General features: G+C 45.5%; 20 non-coding genes across 20 annotated transcripts; all 20 read left to right on the plus strand.

Moving 5' to 3' along the window:
* Positions 1-454: 454 nt before the first annotated feature.
* On the plus strand, positions 455-570 carry Trnal-caa. Its single transcript has 2 exons — positions 455-492; positions 525-570. It is a non-coding gene; the product is annotated as a tRNA-Leu (tRNA).
* A 702-nt stretch (positions 571-1,272) lies between these two features.
* Trnal-caa lies at positions 1,273-1,388 on the plus strand. The gene is made up of 2 exons: positions 1,273-1,310; positions 1,343-1,388. It is a non-coding gene; the product is annotated as a tRNA-Leu (tRNA).
* Positions 1,389-2,090: 702 nt separating this feature from the next.
* On the plus strand, positions 2,091-2,206 carry Trnal-caa. Its single transcript has 2 exons — positions 2,091-2,128; positions 2,161-2,206. It is a non-coding gene; the product is annotated as a tRNA-Leu (tRNA).
* A 702-nt stretch (positions 2,207-2,908) lies between these two features.
* Positions 2,909-3,024, plus strand: Trnal-caa. Its single transcript has 2 exons — positions 2,909-2,946; positions 2,979-3,024. It is a non-coding gene; the product is annotated as a tRNA-Leu (tRNA).
* A 702-nt stretch (positions 3,025-3,726) lies between these two features.
* On the plus strand, positions 3,727-3,842 carry Trnal-caa. The gene is made up of 2 exons: positions 3,727-3,764; positions 3,797-3,842. It is a non-coding gene; the product is annotated as a tRNA-Leu (tRNA).
* A 702-nt stretch (positions 3,843-4,544) lies between these two features.
* On the plus strand, positions 4,545-4,660 carry Trnal-caa. Its single transcript has 2 exons — positions 4,545-4,582; positions 4,615-4,660. It is a non-coding gene; the product is annotated as a tRNA-Leu (tRNA).
* A 702-nt stretch (positions 4,661-5,362) lies between these two features.
* On the plus strand, positions 5,363-5,478 carry Trnal-caa. The gene is made up of 2 exons: positions 5,363-5,400; positions 5,433-5,478. It is a non-coding gene; the product is annotated as a tRNA-Leu (tRNA).
* A 702-nt stretch (positions 5,479-6,180) lies between these two features.
* Positions 6,181-6,296, plus strand: Trnal-caa. Its single transcript has 2 exons — positions 6,181-6,218; positions 6,251-6,296. It is a non-coding gene; the product is annotated as a tRNA-Leu (tRNA).
* A 702-nt stretch (positions 6,297-6,998) lies between these two features.
* On the plus strand, positions 6,999-7,114 carry Trnal-caa. The gene is made up of 2 exons: positions 6,999-7,036; positions 7,069-7,114. It is a non-coding gene; the product is annotated as a tRNA-Leu (tRNA).
* Positions 7,115-7,816: 702 nt separating this feature from the next.
* On the plus strand, positions 7,817-7,932 carry Trnal-caa. Its single transcript has 2 exons — positions 7,817-7,854; positions 7,887-7,932. It is a non-coding gene; the product is annotated as a tRNA-Leu (tRNA).
* Positions 7,933-8,634: 702 nt separating this feature from the next.
* On the plus strand, positions 8,635-8,750 carry Trnal-caa. The gene is made up of 2 exons: positions 8,635-8,672; positions 8,705-8,750. It is a non-coding gene; the product is annotated as a tRNA-Leu (tRNA).
* Positions 8,751-9,452: 702 nt separating this feature from the next.
* On the plus strand, positions 9,453-9,568 carry Trnal-caa. Its single transcript has 2 exons — positions 9,453-9,490; positions 9,523-9,568. It is a non-coding gene; the product is annotated as a tRNA-Leu (tRNA).
* A 702-nt stretch (positions 9,569-10,270) lies between these two features.
* On the plus strand, positions 10,271-10,386 carry Trnal-caa. The gene is made up of 2 exons: positions 10,271-10,308; positions 10,341-10,386. It is a non-coding gene; the product is annotated as a tRNA-Leu (tRNA).
* A 702-nt stretch (positions 10,387-11,088) lies between these two features.
* Trnal-caa lies at positions 11,089-11,204 on the plus strand. Its single transcript has 2 exons — positions 11,089-11,126; positions 11,159-11,204. It is a non-coding gene; the product is annotated as a tRNA-Leu (tRNA).
* A 2,136-nt stretch (positions 11,205-13,340) lies between these two features.
* On the plus strand, positions 13,341-13,456 carry Trnal-caa. Its single transcript has 2 exons — positions 13,341-13,378; positions 13,411-13,456. It is a non-coding gene; the product is annotated as a tRNA-Leu (tRNA).
* Positions 13,457-14,158: 702 nt separating this feature from the next.
* Trnal-caa lies at positions 14,159-14,274 on the plus strand. The gene is made up of 2 exons: positions 14,159-14,196; positions 14,229-14,274. It is a non-coding gene; the product is annotated as a tRNA-Leu (tRNA).
* A 702-nt stretch (positions 14,275-14,976) lies between these two features.
* On the plus strand, positions 14,977-15,092 carry Trnal-caa. The gene is made up of 2 exons: positions 14,977-15,014; positions 15,047-15,092. It is a non-coding gene; the product is annotated as a tRNA-Leu (tRNA).
* A 702-nt stretch (positions 15,093-15,794) lies between these two features.
* Trnal-caa lies at positions 15,795-15,910 on the plus strand. The gene is made up of 2 exons: positions 15,795-15,832; positions 15,865-15,910. It is a non-coding gene; the product is annotated as a tRNA-Leu (tRNA).
* Positions 15,911-16,612: 702 nt separating this feature from the next.
* On the plus strand, positions 16,613-16,728 carry Trnal-caa. Its single transcript has 2 exons — positions 16,613-16,650; positions 16,683-16,728. It is a non-coding gene; the product is annotated as a tRNA-Leu (tRNA).
* A 702-nt stretch (positions 16,729-17,430) lies between these two features.
* Trnal-caa lies at positions 17,431-17,546 on the plus strand. Its single transcript has 2 exons — positions 17,431-17,468; positions 17,501-17,546. It is a non-coding gene; the product is annotated as a tRNA-Leu (tRNA).
* Positions 17,547-18,157: the final 611 nt, after the last annotated feature.

An 18,157-nucleotide genomic window follows, 5' to 3' on the forward strand; every position in this document is an offset into this window, starting at 1 on the left:
GTGGTATGAAAACGACTCTTGTCTGGAGATGCAGAGTGCTAACGACAGTGTGAGGAAACAGTGCAGGCTGACCAGTACATCCTCTGTACAATAACAGTCGCTGATGAATTACAGAGAGCTCGAAATAAATTCATATACTCAAAATATTACTTTATGGAGATTACAACGTGACCAAAACTTGAGATATTATTCGACAGATAGACCTCTGCATTCTGTCTAATCTCTGATGTCTGTAACAGACGACTTAGTTTCGAACAAAATGTGTTGAGTGCCGTGATTATACGGATTTGAGAAAATCTTTTGGTGGTACATTCTGCGCTATATTTGTGCGGCTGCACCTGGCGAACGTGTAACGGGTGCGGAACTCATGCCGGTGTACTGTGGCAACGTGGATGCGACAATTACATCAACTGTAAGTTCTCTAATAGAACAAACGAGGATCATCAAATCAAGTGTCAGGATGGCCGAGCGGTCTAAGGCGCCAGACTCAAGGAAAAACTTTGGCTGCAGTAGCAGCTAGAGCCTTCTGGTCCTCGAATGAGGGCGTGGGTTCGAATCCCACTCCTGACACAGATTTTGTCGCTTCTCTGGAGCACCCTGTGTATCATTGAGATCCTTTGTAAAGTGCAACAGCACGATTCTGGCCGTGTTCTCCTAAGTGAAACCAAAAATTTGTATCAAACACAAGCGCACCTACGGCAACCAAACTGTTTCTTCGGTAGTGTGAGCTACAAACAGAGAGTGTTGGTTGTAAATACGACGTTCCCTCGTGAGGTTACTTCCGCGCCACAGCCGCAAACACGTCAAAAGGGACACTTGTGGTATGAAAACGACTCTTGTCTGGAGATGCAGAGTGCTAACGACAGTGTGAGGAAACAGTGCAGGCTGACCAGTACATCCTCTGTACAATAACAGTCGCTGATGAATTACAGAGAGCTCGAAATAAATTCATATACTCAAAATATTACTTTATGGAGATTACAACGTGACCAAAACTTGAGATATTATTCGACAGATAGACCTCTGCATTCTGTCTAATCTCTGATGTCTGTAACAGACGACTTAGTTTCGAACAAAATGTATTGAGTGCCGTGATTATACGGATTTGAGAAACTCTTTTGGTGGTACATTCTGCGCTATATTTGTGCGGCTGCACCTGGCGAACGTGTAACGGGTGCAGAACTCATGCCGGTGTACTGTGGCAACGTGGATGCGACAATTACATCAACTGTAAGTTCTCTAATAGAACAAACGAAGATCATCAAATCAAGTGTCAGGATGGCCGAGCGGTCTAAGGCGCCAGACTCAAGGAAAAACCTTGGCTGCAGTAGCAGCTAGAGCCTTCTGGTCCTCGAATGAGGGCGTGGGTTCGAATCCCACTCCTGACACAGATTTTGTCGCTGCTCTGGAGCACCCTGTGTATCATTGAGATCCTTTGTAAAGTGCAACAGCACGATTCTGGCCGTGTTCTCCTAAGTGAAACCAAAAATTTGTATCAAACACAAGCGCACCTACGGCAACCAAACTGTTTCTTCGGTAGTGTGAGCTACAAACAGAGAGTGTTGGTTGTAAATACGACGTTCCCTCGTGAGGTTACTTCCGCGCCACAGCCGCAAACACGTCAAAAGGGACACTTGTGGTATGAAAACGACTCTTGTCTGGAGATGCAGAGTGCTAACGACAGTGTGAGGAAACAGTGCAGGCTGACCAGTACATCCTCTGTACAATAACAGTCGCTGATGAATTACAGAGAGCTCGAAATAAATTCATATACTCAAAATATTACTTTATGGAGATTACAACGTGACCAAAACTTGAGATATTATTCGACAGATAGACCTCTGCATTCTGTCTAATCTCTGATGTCTGTAACAGACGACTTAGTTTCGAACAAAATGTATTGAGTGCCGTGATTATACGGATTTGAGAAAATCTTTTGGTGGTACATTCTGCGCTATATTTGTGCGGCTGCACCTGGCGAACGTGTAACGGGTGCAGAACTCATGCCGGTGTACTGTGGCAACGTGGATGCGACAATTACATCAACTGTAAGTGCTCTAATAGAACAAACGAGGATCATCAAATCAAGTGTCAGGATGGCCGAGCGGTCTAAGGCGCCAGACTCAAGGAAAAACATTGGCTGCAGTAGCAGCTAGAGCCTTCTGGTCCTCGAATGAGGGCGTGGGTTCGAATCCCACTCCTGACACAGATTTTGTCGCTTCTCTGGAGCACCCTGTGTATCATTGAGATCCTTTGTAAAGTGCAACAGCACGATTCTGGCCGTGTTCTCCTAAGTGAAACCAAAAATTTGTATCAAACACAAGCGCACCTACGGCAACCAAACTGTTTCTTCGGTAGTGTGAGCTACAAACAGAGAGTGTTGGTTGTAAATACGACGTTCCCTCGTGAGGTTACTTCCGCGCCACAGCCGCAAACACGTCAAAAGGGACACTTGTGGTATGAAAACGACTCTTGTCTGGAGATGCAGAGTGCTAACGACAGTGTGAGGAAACAGTGCAGGCTGACCAGTACATCCTCTGTACAATAACAGTCGCTGATGAATTACAGAGAGCTCGAAATAAATTCATATACTCAAAATATTACTTTATGGAGATTACAACGTGACCAAAACTTGAGATATTATTCGACAGATAGACCTCTGCATTCTGTCTAATCTCTGATGTCTGTAACAGACGACTTAGTTTCGAACAAAATGTATTGAGTGCCGTGATTATACGGATTTGAGAAACTCTTTTGGTGGTACATTCTGCGCTATATTTGTGCGGCTGCACCTGGCGAACGTGTAACGGGTGCAGAACTCATGCCGGTGTACTGTGGCAACGTGGATGCGACAATTACATCAACTGTAAGTTCTCTAATAGAACAAACGAGGATCATCAAATCAAGTGTCAGGATGGCCGAGCGGTCTAAGGCGCCAGACTCAAGGAAAAACCTTGGCTGCAGTAGCAGCTAGAGCCTTCTGGTCCTCGAATGAGGGCGTGGGTTCGAATCCCACTCCTGACACAGATTTTGTCGCTTCTCTGGAGCACCCTGTGTATCATTGAGATCCTTTGTAAAGTGCAACAGCACGATTCTGGCCGTGTTCTCCTAAGTGAAACCAAAAATTTGTATCAAACACAAGCGCACCTACGGCAACCAAACTGTTTCTTCGGTAGTGTGAGCTACAAACAGAGAGTGTTGGTTGTAAATACGACGTTCCCTCGTGAGGTTACTTCCGCGCCACAGCCGCAAACACGTCAAAAGGGACACTTGTGGTATGAAAACGACTCTTGTCTGGAGATGCAGAGTGCTAACGACAGTGTGAGGAAACAGTGCAGGCTGACCAGTACATCCTCTGTACAATAACAGTCGCTGATGAATTACAGAGAGCTCGAAATAAATTCATATACTCAAAATATTACTTTATGGAGATTACAACGTGACCAAAACTTGAGATATTATTCGACAGATAGACCTCTGCATTCTGTCTAATCTCTGATGTCTGTAACAGACGACTTAGTTTCGAACAAAATGTATTGAGTGCCGTGATTATACGGATTTGAGAAACTCTTTTGGTGGTACATTCTGCGCTATATTTGTGCGGCTGCACCTGGCGAACGTGTAACGGGTGCAGAACTCATGCCGGTGTACTGTGGCAACGTGGATGCGACAATTACATCAACTGTAAGTTCTCTAATAGAACAAACGAGGATCATCAAATCAAGTGTCAGGATGGCCGAGCGGTCTAAGGCGCCAGACTCAAGGAAAAACCTTGGCTGCAGTAGCAGCTAGAGCCTTCTGGTCCTCGAATGAGGGCGTGGGTTCGAATCCCACTCCTGACACAGATTTTGTCGCTTCTCTGGAGCACCCTGTGTATCATTGAGATCCTTTGTAAAGTGCAACAGCACGATTCTGGCCGTGTTCTCCTAAGTGAAACCAAAAATTTGTATCAAACACAAGCGCACCTACGGCAACCAAACTGTTTCTTCGGTTGTGTGAGCTACAAACAGAGAGTGTTGGTTGTAAATACGACGTTCCCTCGTGAGGTTACTTCCGCGCCACAGCCGCAAACACGTCAAAAGGGACACTTGTGGTATGAAAACGACTCTTGTCTGGAGATGCAGAGTGCTAACGACAGTGTGAGGAAACAGTGCAGGCTGACCAGTACATCCTCTGTACAATAACAGTCGCTGATGAATTACAGAGAGCTCGAAATAAATTCATATACTCAAAATATTACTTTATGGAGATTACAACGTGACCAAAACTTGAGATATTATTCGACAGATAGACCTCTGCATTCTGTCTAATCTCTGATGTCTGTAACAGACGACTTAGTTTCGAACAAAATGTATTGAGTGCCGTGATTATACGGATTTGAGAAAATCTTTTGGTGGTACATTCTGCGCTATATTTGTGCGGCTGCACCTGGCGAACGTGTAACGGGTGCAGAACTCATGCCGGTGTACTGCGGCAACGTGGATGCGACAATTACATCAACTGTAAGTTCTCTAATAGAACAAACGAGGATCATCAAATCAAGTGTCAGGATGGCCAAGCGGTCTAAGGCGCCAGACTCAAGAAAAAACCTTGGCTGCAGTAGCAGCTAGAGCCTTCTGGTCCTCGAATGAGGGCGTGGGTTCGAATCCCACTCCTGACACAGATTTTGTCGCTTCTCTGGAGCACCCTGTGTATCATTGAGATCCTTTGTAAAGTGCAACAGCACGATTCTGGCCGTGTTCTCCTAAGTGAAACCAAAAATTTGTATCAAACACAAGCGCACCTACGGCAACCAAACTGTTTCTTCGGTAGTGTGAGCTACAAACAGAGAGTGTTGGTTGTAAATACGACGTTCCCTCGTGAGGTTACTTCCGCGCCACAGCCGCAAACACGTCAAAAGGGACACTTGTTTTATGAAAACGACTCTTGTCTGGAGATGCAGAGTGCTAACGACAGTGTGAGGAAACAGTGCAGGCTGACCAGTACATCCTCTGTACAATAACAGTCGCTGATGAATTACAGAGAGCTCGAAATAAATTCATATACTCAAAATATTACTTTATGGAGATTACAACGTGACCAAAACTTGAGATATTATTCGACAGATAGACCTCTGCATTCTGTCTAATCTCTGATGTCTGTAACAGACGACTTAGTTTCGAACAAAATGTATTGAGTGCCGTGATTATACGGATTTGAGAAACTCTTTTGGTGGTACATTCTGCGCTATATTTGTGCGGCTGCACCTGGCGAACGTGTAACGGGTGCAGAACTCATGCCGGTGTACTGTGGCAACGTGGATGCGACAATTACATCAACTGTAAGTTCTCTAATAGAACAAACGAGGATCATCAAATCAAGTGTCAGGATGGCCGAGCGGTCTAAGGCGCCAGACTCAAGGAAAAACCATGGCTGCAGTAGCAGCTAGAGCCTTCTGGTCCTCGAATGAGGGCGTGGGTTCGAATCCCACTCCTGACACAGATTTTGTCGCTTCTCTGGAGCACCCTGTGTATCATTGAGATCCTTTGTAAAGTGCAACAGCACGATTCTGGCCGTGTTCTCCTAAGTGAAACCAAAAATTTGTATCAAACACAAGCGCACCTACGGCAACCAAACTGTTTCTTCGGTAGTGTGAGCTACAAACAGAGAGTGTTGGTTGTAAATACGACGTTCCCTCGTGAGGTTACTTCCGCGCCACAGCCGCAAACACGTCAAAAGGGACACTTGTGGTATGAAAACGACTCTTGTCTGGAGATGCAGAGTGCTAACGACAGTGTGAGGAAACAGTGCAGGCTGACCAGTACATCCTCTGTACAATAACAGTCGCTGATGAATTACAGAGAGCTCGAAATAAATTCATATACTCAAAATATTACTTTATGGAGATTACAACGTGACCAAAACTTGAGATATTATTCGACAGATAGACCTCTGCATTCTGTCTAATCTCTGATGTCTGTAACAGACGACTTAGTTTCGAACAAAATGTATTGAGTGCCGTGATTATACGGATTTGAGAAACTCTTTTGGTGGTACATTCTGCGCTATATTTGTGCGGCTGCACCTGGCGAACGTGTAACGGGTGCAGAACTCATGCCGGTGTACTGTGGCAACGTGGATGCGACAATAACATCAACTGTAAGTTCTCTAATAGAACAAACGAGGATCATCAAATCAAGTGTCAGGATGGCCGAGCGGTCTAAGGCGCCAGACTCAAGGAAAAACCTTGGCTGCAGTAGCAGCTAGAGCCTTCTGGTCCTCGAATGAGGGCGTGGGTTCGAATCCCACTCCTGACACAGATTTTGTCGCTTCTCTGGAGCACCCTGTGTATCATTGAGATCCTTTGTAAAGTGCAACAGCACGATTCTGGCCGTGTTCTCCTAAGTGAAACCAAAAATTTGTATCAAACACAAGCGCACCTACGGCAACCAAACTGTTTCTTCGGTAGTGTGAGCTACAAACAGAGTGTGTTGGTTGTAAATACGACGTTCCCTCGTGAGGTTACTTCCGCGCCACAGCCGCAAACACGTCAAAAGGGACACTTGTGGTATGAAAACGACTCTTGTCTGGAGATGCAGAGTGCTAACGACAGTGTGAGGAAACAGTGCAGGCTGACCAGTACATCCTCTGTACAATAACAGTCGCTGATGAATTACAGAGAGCTCGAAATAAATTCATATACTCAAAATATTACTTTATGGAGATTACAACGTGACCAAAACTTGAGATATTATTCGACAGATAGACCTCTGCATTGTGTCTAATCTCTGATGTCTGTAACAGACGACTTAGTTTCGAACAAAATGTATTGAGTGCCGTGATTATACGGATTTGAGAAACTCTTTTGGTGGTACATTCTGCGCTATATTTGTGCGGCTGCACCTGGCGAACGTGTAACGGGTGCAGAACTCATGCCGGTGTACTGTGGCAACGTGGATGCGACAATTACATCAACTGTAAGTTCTCTAATAGAACAAACGAGGATCATCAAATCAAGTGTCAGGATGGCCGAGCGGTCTAAGGCGCCAGACTCAAGGAAAAACCTTGGCTGCAGTAGCAGCTAGAGCCTTCTGGTCCTCGAATGAGGGCGTGGGTTCGAATCCCACTCCTGACACAGATTTTGTCGCTTCTCTGGAGCACCCTGTGTATCATTGAGATCCTTTGTAAAGTGCAACAGCACGATTCTGGCCGTGTTCTCCTAAGTGAAACCAAAAATTTGTATCAAACACAAGCGCACCTACGGCAACCAAACTGTTTCTTCGGTAGTGTGAGCTACAAACAGAGAGTGTTGGTTGTAAATACGACGTTCCCTCGTGAGGTTACTTCCGCGCCACAGCCGCAAACACGTCAAAAGGGACACTTGTGGTATGAAAACGACTCTTGTCTGGAGATGCAGAGTGCTAACGACAGTGTGAGGAAACAGTGCAGGCTGACCAGTACATCCTCTGTACAATAACAGTCGCTGATGAATTACAGAGAGCTCGAAATAAATTCATATACTCAAAATATTACTTTATGGAGATTACAACGTGACCAAAACTTGAGATATTATTCGACAGATAGACCTCTGCATTCTGTCTAATCTCTGATGTCTGTAACAGACGACTTAGTTTCGAACAAAATGTATTGAGTGCCGTGATTATACGGATTTGAGAAACTCTTTTGGTGGTACATTCTGCGCTATATTTGTGCGGCTGCACCTGGCGAACGTGTAACGGGTGCAGAACTCATGCCGGTGTACTGTGGCAACGTGGATGCGACAATTACATCAACTGTAAGTTCTCTAATAGAACAAACGAGGATCATCAAATCAAGTGTCAGGATGGCCGAGCGGTCTAAGGCGCCAGACTCAAGGAAAAACCTTGGCTGCAGTAGCAGCTAGAGCCTTCTGGTCCTCGAATGAGGGCGTGGGTTCGAATCCCACTCCTGACACAGATTTTGTCGCTTCTCTGGAGCACCCTGTGTATCATTGAGATCCTTTGTAAAGTGCAACAGCACGATTCTGGCCGTGTTCTCCTAAGTGAAACCAAAAATTTGTATCAAACACAAGCGCACCTACGGCAACCAAACTGTTTCTTCGGTAGTGTGAGCTACAAACAGAGAGTGTTGGTTGTAAATACGACGTTCCCTCGTGAGGTTACTTCCGCGCCACAGCCGCAAACACGTCAAAAGGGACACTTGTGGTATGAAAACGACTCTTGTCTGGAGATGCAGAGTGCTAACGACAGTGTGAGGAAACAGTGCAGGCTGACCAGTACATCCTCTGTACAATAACAGTCGCTGATGAATTACAGAGAGCTCGAAATAAATTCATATACTCAAAATATTACTTTATGGAGATTACAACGTGACCAAAACTTGAGATATTATTCGACAGATAGACCTCTGCATTCTGTCTAATCTCTGATGTCTGTAACAGACGACTTAGTTTCGAACAAAATGTATTGAGTGCCGTGATTATACGGATTTGACAAACTCTTTTGGTGGTACATTCTGCGCTATATTTGTGCGGCTGCACCTGGCGAACGTGTAACGGGTGCAGAACTCATGCCGGTGTACTGTGGCAACGTGGATGCGACAATTACATCAACTGTAAGTTCTCTAATAGAACAAACGAGGATCATCAAATCAAGTGTCAGGATGGCCGAGCGGTCTAAGGCGCCAGACTCAAGGAAAAACCTTGGCTGCAGTAGCAGCTAGAGCCTTCTGGTCCTCGAATGAGGGCGTGGGTTAGAATCCCACTCCTGACACAGATTTTGTCGCTTCTCTGGAGCACCCTGTGTATCATTGAGATCCTTTGTAAAGTGCAACAGCACGATTCTGGCCGTGTTCTCCTAAGTGAAACCAAAAATTTGTATCAAACACAAGCGCACCTACGGCAACCAAACTGTTTCTTCGGTAGTGTGAGCTACAAACAGAGAGTGTTGGTTGTAAATACGACGTTCCCTCGTGAGGTTACTTCCGCGCCACAGCCGCAAACACGTCAAAAGGGACACTTGTGGTATGAAAACGACTCTTGTCTGGAGATGCAGAGTGCTAACGACAGTGTGAGGAAACAGTGCAGGCTGACCAGTACATCCTCTGTACAATAACAGTCGCTGATGAATTACAGAGAGCTCGAAATAAATTCATATACTCAAAATATTACTTTATGGAGATTACAACGTGACCAAAACTTGAGATATTATTCGACAGATAGACCTCTGCATTCTGTCTAATCTCTGATGTCTGTAACAGACGACTTAGTTTCGAACAAAATGTATTGAGTGCCGTGATTATACGGATTTGAGAAACTCTCTTGGTGGTACATTCTGCGCTATATTTGTGCGGCTGCACCTGGCGAACGTGTAACGGGTGCAGAACTCATGCCGGTGTACTGTGGCAACGTGGATGCGACAATTACATCAACTGTAAGTTCTCTAATAGAACAAACGAGGATCATCAAATCAAGTGTCAGGATGGCCGAGCGGTCTAAGGCGCCAGACTCAAGGAAAAACCTTGGCTGCAGTAGCAGCTAGAGCCTTCTGGTCCTCGAATGAGGGCGTGGGTTCGAATCCCACTCCTGACACAGATTTTGTCGCTTCTCTGGAGCACCCTGTGTATCATTGAGATCCTTTGTAAAGTGCAACAGCACGATTCTGGCCGTGTTCTCCTAAGTGAAACCAAAAATTTGTATCAAACACAAGCGCACCTACGGCAACCAAACTGTTTCTTCGGTAGTGTGAGCTACAAACAGAGAGTGTTGGTTGTAAATACGACGTTCCCTCGTGAGGTTACTTCCGCGCCACAGCCGCAAACACGTCAAAAGGGACACTTGTGGTATGAAAACGACTCTTGTCTGGAGATGCAGAGTGCTAACGACAGTGTGAGGAAACAGTGCAGGCTGACCAGTACATCCTCTGTACAATAACAGTCGCTGATGAATTACAGAGAGCTCGAAATAAATTCATATACTCAAAATATTACTTTATGGAGATTACAACGTGACCAAAACTTGAGATATTATTCGACAGATAGACCTCTGCATTCTGTCTAATCTCTGATGTCTGTAACAGACGACTTAGTTTCGAACAAAATGTATTGAGTGCCGTGATTATACGGATTTGAGAAACTCTCTTGGTGGTACATTCTGCGCTATATTTGTGCGGCTGCACCTGGCGAACGTGTAACGGGTGCAGAACTCATGCCGGTGTACTGTGGCAACGTGGATGCGACAATTACATCAACTGTAAGTTCTCTAATAGAACAAACGAGGATCATCAAATCAAGTGTCAGGATGGCCGAGCGGTCTAAGGCGCCAGACTCAAGGAAAAACCTTGGCTGCAGTAGCAGCTAGAGCCTTCTGGTCCTCGAATGAGGTCGTGGGTTCGAATCCCACTCCTGACACAGATTTTGTCGCTTCTCTGGAGCACCCTGTGTATCATTGAGATCCTTTGTAAAGTGCAACAGCACGATTCTGGCCGTGTTCTCCTAAGTGAAACCAAAAATTTGTATCAAACACAAGCGCACCTACGGCAACCAAACTGTTTCTTCGGTAGTGTGAGCTACAAACAGAGAGTGTTGGTTGTAAATACGACGTTCCCTCGTGAGGTTACTTCCGCGCCACAGCCGCAAACACGTCAAAAGGGACACTTGTGGTATGAAAACGACTCTTGTCTGGAGATGCAGAGTGCTAACGACAGTGTGAGGAAACAGTGCAGGCTGACCAGTACATCCTCTGTACAATAACAGTCGCTGATGAATTACAGAGAGCTCGAAATAAATTCATATACTCAAAATATTACTTTATGGAGGTTACAACGTGACCAAAACTTGAGATATTATTCGACAGATAGACCTCTGCATTCTGTCTAATCTCTGATGTCTGTAACAGACGACTTAGTTTCGAACAAAATGTATTGAGTGCCGTGATTATACGGATTTGACAAACTCTTTTGGTGGTACATTCTGCGCTATATTTGTGCGGCTGCACCTGGCGAACGTGTAACGGGTGCAGAACTCATGCCGGTGCACTGTGGCAACGTGGATGCGACAATTACATCAACTGTAAGTTCTCTAATAGAACAAACGAGGATCATCAAATCAAGTGTCAGGATGGCCGAGCGGTCTAAGGCGCCAGACTCAAGGAAAAACCTTGGCTGCAGTAGCAGCTAGAGCCTTCTGGTCCTCGAATGAGGGCGTGGGTTCGAATCCCACTCCTGACACAGATTTTGTCGCTTCTCTGGAGCACCCTGTGTATCATTGAGATCCTTTGTAAAGTGCAACAGCACGATTCTGGCCGTGTTCTCCTAAGTGAAACCAAAAATTTGTATCAAACACAAGCGCACCTACGGCAACCAAACTGTTTCTTCGGTAGTGTGAGCTACAAACAGAGAGTGTTGGTTGTAAATACGACGTTCCCTCGTGAGGTTACTTCCGCGCCACAGCCGCAAACACGTCAAAAGGGACACTTGTGGTATGAAAACGACTCTTGTCTGGAGATGCAGAGTGCTAACGACAGTGTGAGGAAACAGTGCAGGCTGACCAGTACATCCTCTGTACAATAACAGTCGCTGATGAATTACAGAGAGCTCGAAATAAATTCATATACTCAAAATATTACTTTATGGAGATTACAACGTGACCAAAACTTGAGATATTATTCGACAGATAGACCTCTGCATTCTGTCTAATCTCTGATGTCTGTAACAGACGACTTAGTTTCGAACAAAATGTATTGAGTGCCGTGATTATACGGATTTGAGAAACTCTTTTGGTGGTACATTCTGCGCTATATTTGTGCGGCTGCACCTGGCGAACGTGTAACGGGTGCAGAACTCATGCCGGTGTACTGTGGCAACGTGGATGCGACAATTACATCAACTGTAAGTTCTCTAATAGAACAAACGAGGATCATCAAATCAAGTGTCAGGATGGCCGACCCGCGATAATGCTGCCGTGTGGCTTGCGCGCTTGAGATGCACGATCCGCAAGAATATATAGCTGGATTCCCTTGAGAAGAACCGAGAACGCAGCACTCGCCGGTCCCCACTAGGACGCTCGCATGATGTTCTGCAGACTAGCGTCGGCTTGGCCTCACAAGTTGCTGTGTCCAGGTGCCTCCGAGGCACTGAGCTTTAACGACAAGGAGTGCTGCCTATCGTTGCAACAGCTGCAGCAACACCGCAATCAACTGGGCCGGCAGTGCGCGTGTAGCAACAGAACACGTTACCCAGGAAGTACAGTGTCTCTACGTCTAATATTGGGTACGGTATTTACCCAGTTTCCAGGACCAGTGGTGCACCCGTGCCTCGGTAGCGCAGTAGGCAGCTATTTGTGAAAAAAACAAAAAAAAAAAAAAAGAAAAAAAAAAAAAAAAAAAAAAGTGGCTAGGATACCTGGCTTTCACCCAGGAGGCCCGGGTTCGATTCCCGGTACCGGAACGGAATTTTTTCCACACGAATCGTGACAAGTTTGAGCTGTCCGAGCGGCCGTTTCCCGTCCTGCTCGCAAAAAAAAAAAAAAAAAAAAAAAAAAAAAAAAAAAAAGAAAAAAAAGAGGTCTAAGGCGCCAGACTCAAGGAAAAACCTTGGCTGCAGTAGCAGCTAGAGCCTTCTGGTCCTCGAATGAGGGCGTGGGTTCGAATCCCACTCCTGACACAGATTTTGTCGCTTCTCTGGAGCACCCTGTGTATCATTGAGATCCTTTGTAAAGTGCAACAGCACGATTCTGGCCGTGTTCTCCTAAGTGAAACCAAAAATTTGTATCAAACACAAGCGCACCTACGGCAACCAAACTGTTTCTTCGGTAGTGTGAGCTACAAACAGAGAGTGTTGGTTGTAAATACGACGTTCCCTCGTGAGGCTACTTCCGCGCCACAGCCGCAAACACGTCAAAAGGGACACTTGTGGTATGAAAACGACTCTTGTCTGGAGATGCAGAGTGCTAACGACAGTGTGAGGAAACAGTGCAGGCTGACCAGTACATCCTCTGTACAATAACAGTCGCTGATGAATTACAGAGAGCTCGAAATAAATTCATATACTCAAAATATTACTTTATGGAGATTACAACGTGACCAAAACTTGAGATATTATTCGACAGATAGACCTCTGCATTCTGTCTAATCTCTGATGTCTGTAACAGACGACTTAGTTTCGAACAAAATGTATTGAGTGCCGTGATTATACGGATTTGAGAAACTCTTTTGGTGGTACATTCTGCGCTATATTTGTGCGGCTGCACCTGGCGAACGTGTAACGGGTGCAGAACTCATGCCGGTGTACTGTGGCAACGTGGATGCGACAATTACATCAACTGTAAGTTCTCTAATAGAACAAACTAGGATCATCAAATCAAGTGTCAGGATGGCCGAGCGGTCTAAGGCGCCAGACTCAAGGAAAAACCTTGGCTGCAGTAGCAGCTAGAGCCTTCTGGTCCTCGAATGAGGGCGTGGGTTCGAATCCCACTCCTGACACAGATTTTGTCGCTTCTCTGGAGCACCCTGTGTATCATTGAGATCCTTTGTAAAGTGCAACAGCACGATTCTGGCCGTGTTCTCCTAAGTGAAACCAAAAATTTGTATCAAACACAAGCGCACCTACGGCAACCAAACTGTTTCTTCGGTAGTGTGAGCTACAAACAGAGAGTGTTGGTTGTAAATACGACGTTCCCTCGTGAGGTTACTTCCGCGCCACAGCCGCAAACACGTCAAAAGGGACACTTGTGGTATGAAAACGACTCTTGTCTGGAGATGCAGAGTGCTAACGACAGTGTGAGGAAACAGTGCAGGCTGACCAGTACATCCTCTGTACAATAACAGTCGCTGATGAATTACAGAGAGCTCGAAATAAATTCATATACTCAAAATATTACTTTATGGAGGTTACAACGTGACCAAAACTTGAGATATTATTCGACAGATAGACCTCTGCATTCTGTCTAATCTCTGATGTCTGTAACAGACGACTTAGTTTCGAACAAAATGTATTGAGTGCCGTGATTATACGGATTTGAGAAACTCTTTTGGTGGTACATTCTGCGCTATATTTGTGCGGCTGCACCTGGCGAACGTGTAACGGGTGCAGAACTCATGCCGGTGTACTGTGGCAACGTGGATGCGACAATTACATCAACTGTAAGTTCTCTAATAGAACAAACGAGGATCATCAAATCAAGTGTCAGGATGGCCGGGCGGTCTAAGGCGCCAGACTCAAGGAAAAACCTTGGCTGCAGTAGCAGCTAGAGCCTTCTGGTCCTCGAATGAGGGCGTGGGTTCGAATCCCACTCCTGACACAGATTTTGTCGCTTCTCTGGAGCACCCTGTGTATCATTGAGATCCTTTGTAAAGTGCAACAGCACGATTCTGGCCGTGTTCTCCTAAGTGAAACCAAAAATTTGTATCAAACACAAGCGCACCTACGGCAACCAAACTGTTTCTTCGGTAGTGTGAGCTACAAACAGAGAGTGTTGGTTGTAAATACGACGTTCCCTCGTGAGGTTACTTCCGCGCCACAGCCGCAAACACGTCAAAAGGGACACTTGTGGTATGAAAACGACTCTTGTCTGGAGATGCAGAGTGCTAACGACAGTGTGAGGAAACAGTGCAGGCTGACCAGTACATCCTCTGTACAATAACAGTCGCTGATGAATTACAGAGAGCTCGAAATAAATTCATATACTCAAAATATTACTTTATGGAGATTACAACGTGACCAAAACTTGAGATATTATTCGACAGATAGACCTCTGCATTCTGTCTAATCTCTGATGTCTGTAACAGACGACTTAGTTTCGAACAAAATGTATTGAGTGCCGTGATTATACGGATTTGAGAAACTCTTTTGGTGGTACATTCTGCGCTATATTTGTGCGGCTGCACCTGGCGAACGTGTAACGGGTGCAGAACTCATGCCGGTGTACTGTGGCAACGTGGATGCGACAATTACATCAACTGTAAGTTCTCTAATAGAACAAACGAGGATCATCAAATCAAGTGTCAGGATGGCCGAGCGGTCTAAGGCGCCAGACGCAAGGAAAAACCTTGGCTGCAGTAGCAGCTAGAGCCTTCTGGTCCTCGAATGAGGGCGTGGGTTCGAATCCCACTCCTGACACAGATTTTGTCGCTTCTCTGGAGCACCCTGTGTATCATTGAGATCCTTTGTAAAGTGCAACAGCACGATTCTGGCCGTGTTCTCCTAAGTGAAACCAAAAATTTGTATCAAACACAAGCGCACCTACGGCAACCAAACTGTTTCTTCGGTAGTGTGAGCTACAAACAGAGAGTGTTGGTTGTAAATACGACGTTCCCTCGTGAGGTTACTTCCGCGCCACAGCCGCAAACACGTCAAAAGGGACACTTGTGGTATGAAAACGACTCTTGTCTGGAGATGCAGAGTGCTAACGACAGTGTGAGGAAACAGTGCAGGCTGACCAGTACATCCTCTGTACAATAACAGTCGCTGATGAATTACAGAGAGCTCGAAATAAATTCATATACTCAAAATATTACTTTATGGAGGTTACAACGTGACCAAAACTTGAGATATTATTCGACAGATAGACCTCTGCATTCTGTCTAATCTCTGATGTCTGTAACAGACGACTTAGTTTCGAACAAAATGTATTGAGTGCCGTGATTATACGGATTTGACAAACTCTTTTGGTGGTACATTCTGCGCTATATTTGTGCGGCTGCACCTGGCGAACGTGTAACGGGTGCAGAACTCATGCCGGTGTACTGTGGCAACGTGGATGCGACAATTACATCAACTGTAAGTTCTCTAATAGAACAAACGAGGATCATCAAATCAAGTGTCAGGATGGCCGAGCGGTCTAAGGCGCCAGACTCAAGGAAAAACCTTGGCTGCAGTAGCAGCTAGAGCCTTCTGGTCCTCGAATGAGGGCGTGGGTTCGAATCCCACTCCTGACACAGATTTTGTCGCTTCTCTGGAGCACCCTGTGTATCATTGAGATCCTTTGTAAAGTGCAACAGCACGATTCTGGCCGTGTTCTCCTAAGTGAAACCAAAAATTTGTATCAAACACAAGCGCACCTACGGCAACCAAACTGTTTCTTCGGTAGTGTGAGCTACAAACAGAGAGTGTTGGTTGTAAATACGACGTTCCCTCGTGAGGTTACTTCCGCGCCACAGCCGCAAACACGTCAAAAGGGACACTTGTGGTATGAAAACGACTCTTGTCTGGAGATGCAGAGTGCTAACGACAGTGTGAGGAAACAGTGCAGGCTGACCAGTACATCCTCTGTACAATAACAGTCGCTGATGAATTACAAAGAGCTCGAAATAAATTCATATACTCAAAATATTACTTTATGGAGATTACAACGTGACCAAAACTTGAGATATTATTCGACAGATAGACCTCTGCATTCTGTCTAATCTCTGATGTCTGTAACAGACGACTTAGTTTCGAACAAAATGTATTGAGTGCCGTGATTATACGGATTTGAGAAACTCTTTTGGTGGTACATTCTGCGCTATATTTGTGCGGCTGCACCTGGCGAACGTGTAACGGGTGCAGAACTCATGCCGGTGTACTGTGGCAACGTGGATGCGACAATTACATCAACTGTAAGTTCTCTAATAGAACAAACGAGGATCATCAAATCAAGTGTCAGGATGGCCGAGCGGTCTAAGGCGCCAGACGCAAGGAAAAACCTTGGCTGCAGTAGCAGCTAGAGCCTTCTGGTCCTCGAATGAGGGCGTGGGTTCGAATCCCACTCCTGACACAGATTTTGTCGCTTCTCTGGAGCACCCTGTGTATCATTGAGATCCTTTGTAAAGTGCAACAGCACGATTCTGGCCGTGTTCTCCTAAGTGAAACCAAAAATTTGTATCAAACACAAGCGCACCTACGGCAACCAAACTGTTTCTTCGGTAGTGTGAGCTACAAACAGAGAGTGTTGGTTGTAAATACGACGTTCCCTCGTGAGGTTACTTCCGCGCCACAGCCGCAAACACGTCAAAAGGGACACTTGTGGTATGAAAACGACTCTTGTCTGGAGATGCAGAGTGCTAACGACAGTGTGAGGAAACAGTGCAGGCTGACCAGTACATCCTCTGTACAATAACAGTCGCTGATGAATTACAGAGAGCTCGAAATAAATTCATATACTCAAAATATTACTTTATGGAGATTACAACGTGACCAAAACTTGAGATATTATTCGACAGATAGACCTCTGCATTCTGTCTAATCTCTGATGTCTGTAACAGACGACTTAGTTTCGAACAAAATGTATTGAGTGCCGTGATTATACGGATTTGAGAAACTCTTTTGGTGGTACATTCTGCGCTATATTTGTGCGGCTGCACCTGGCGAACGTGTAACGGGTGCAGAACTCATGCCGGTGTACTGTGGCAACGTGGATGCGACAATTACATCAACTGTAAGTTCTCTAATAGAACAAACGAGGATCATCAAATCAAGTGTCAGGATGGCCGAGCGGTCTAAGGCGCCAGACTCAAGGAAAAACCTTGGCTGCAGTAGCAGCTAGAGCCTTCTGGTCCTCGAATGAGGGCGTGGGTTCGAATCCCACTCCTGACACAGATTTTGTCGCTTCTCTGGAGCACCCTGTGTATCATTGAGATCCTTTGTAAAGTGCAACAGCACGATTCTGGCCGTGTTCTCCTAAGTGAAACCAAAAATTTGTATCAAACACAAGCGCACCTACGGCAACCAAACTGTTTCTTCGGTAGTGTGAGCTACAAACAGAGAGTGTTGGTTGTAAATACGACGTTCCCTCGTGAGGTTACTTCCGCGCCACAGCCGCAAACACGTCAAAAGGGACACTTGTGGTATGAAAACGACTCTTGTCTGGAGATGCAGAGTGCTAACGACAGTGTGAGGAAACAGTGCAGGCTGACCAGTACATCCTCTGTACAATAACAGTCGCTGATGAATTACAGAGAGCTCGAAATAAATTCATATACTCAAAATATTACTTTATGGAGATTACAACGTGACCAAAACTTGAGATATTATTCGACAGATAGACCTCTGCATTCTGTCTAATCTCTGATGTCTGTAACAGACGACTTAGTTTCGAACAAAATGTATTGAGTGCCGTGATTATACGGATTTGACAAACTCTTTTGGTGGTACATTCTGCGCTATATTTGTGCGGCTGCACCTGGCGAACGTGTAACGGGTGCAGA

The sequence above is a fragment of the Schistocerca piceifrons genome, unplaced genomic scaffold (assembly GCF_021461385.2).
Source record: "Schistocerca piceifrons isolate TAMUIC-IGC-003096 unplaced genomic scaffold, iqSchPice1.1 HiC_scaffold_1764, whole genome shotgun sequence".
Lineage (NCBI taxonomy): Eukaryota > Metazoa > Arthropoda > Insecta > Orthoptera > Acrididae > Schistocerca > Schistocerca piceifrons.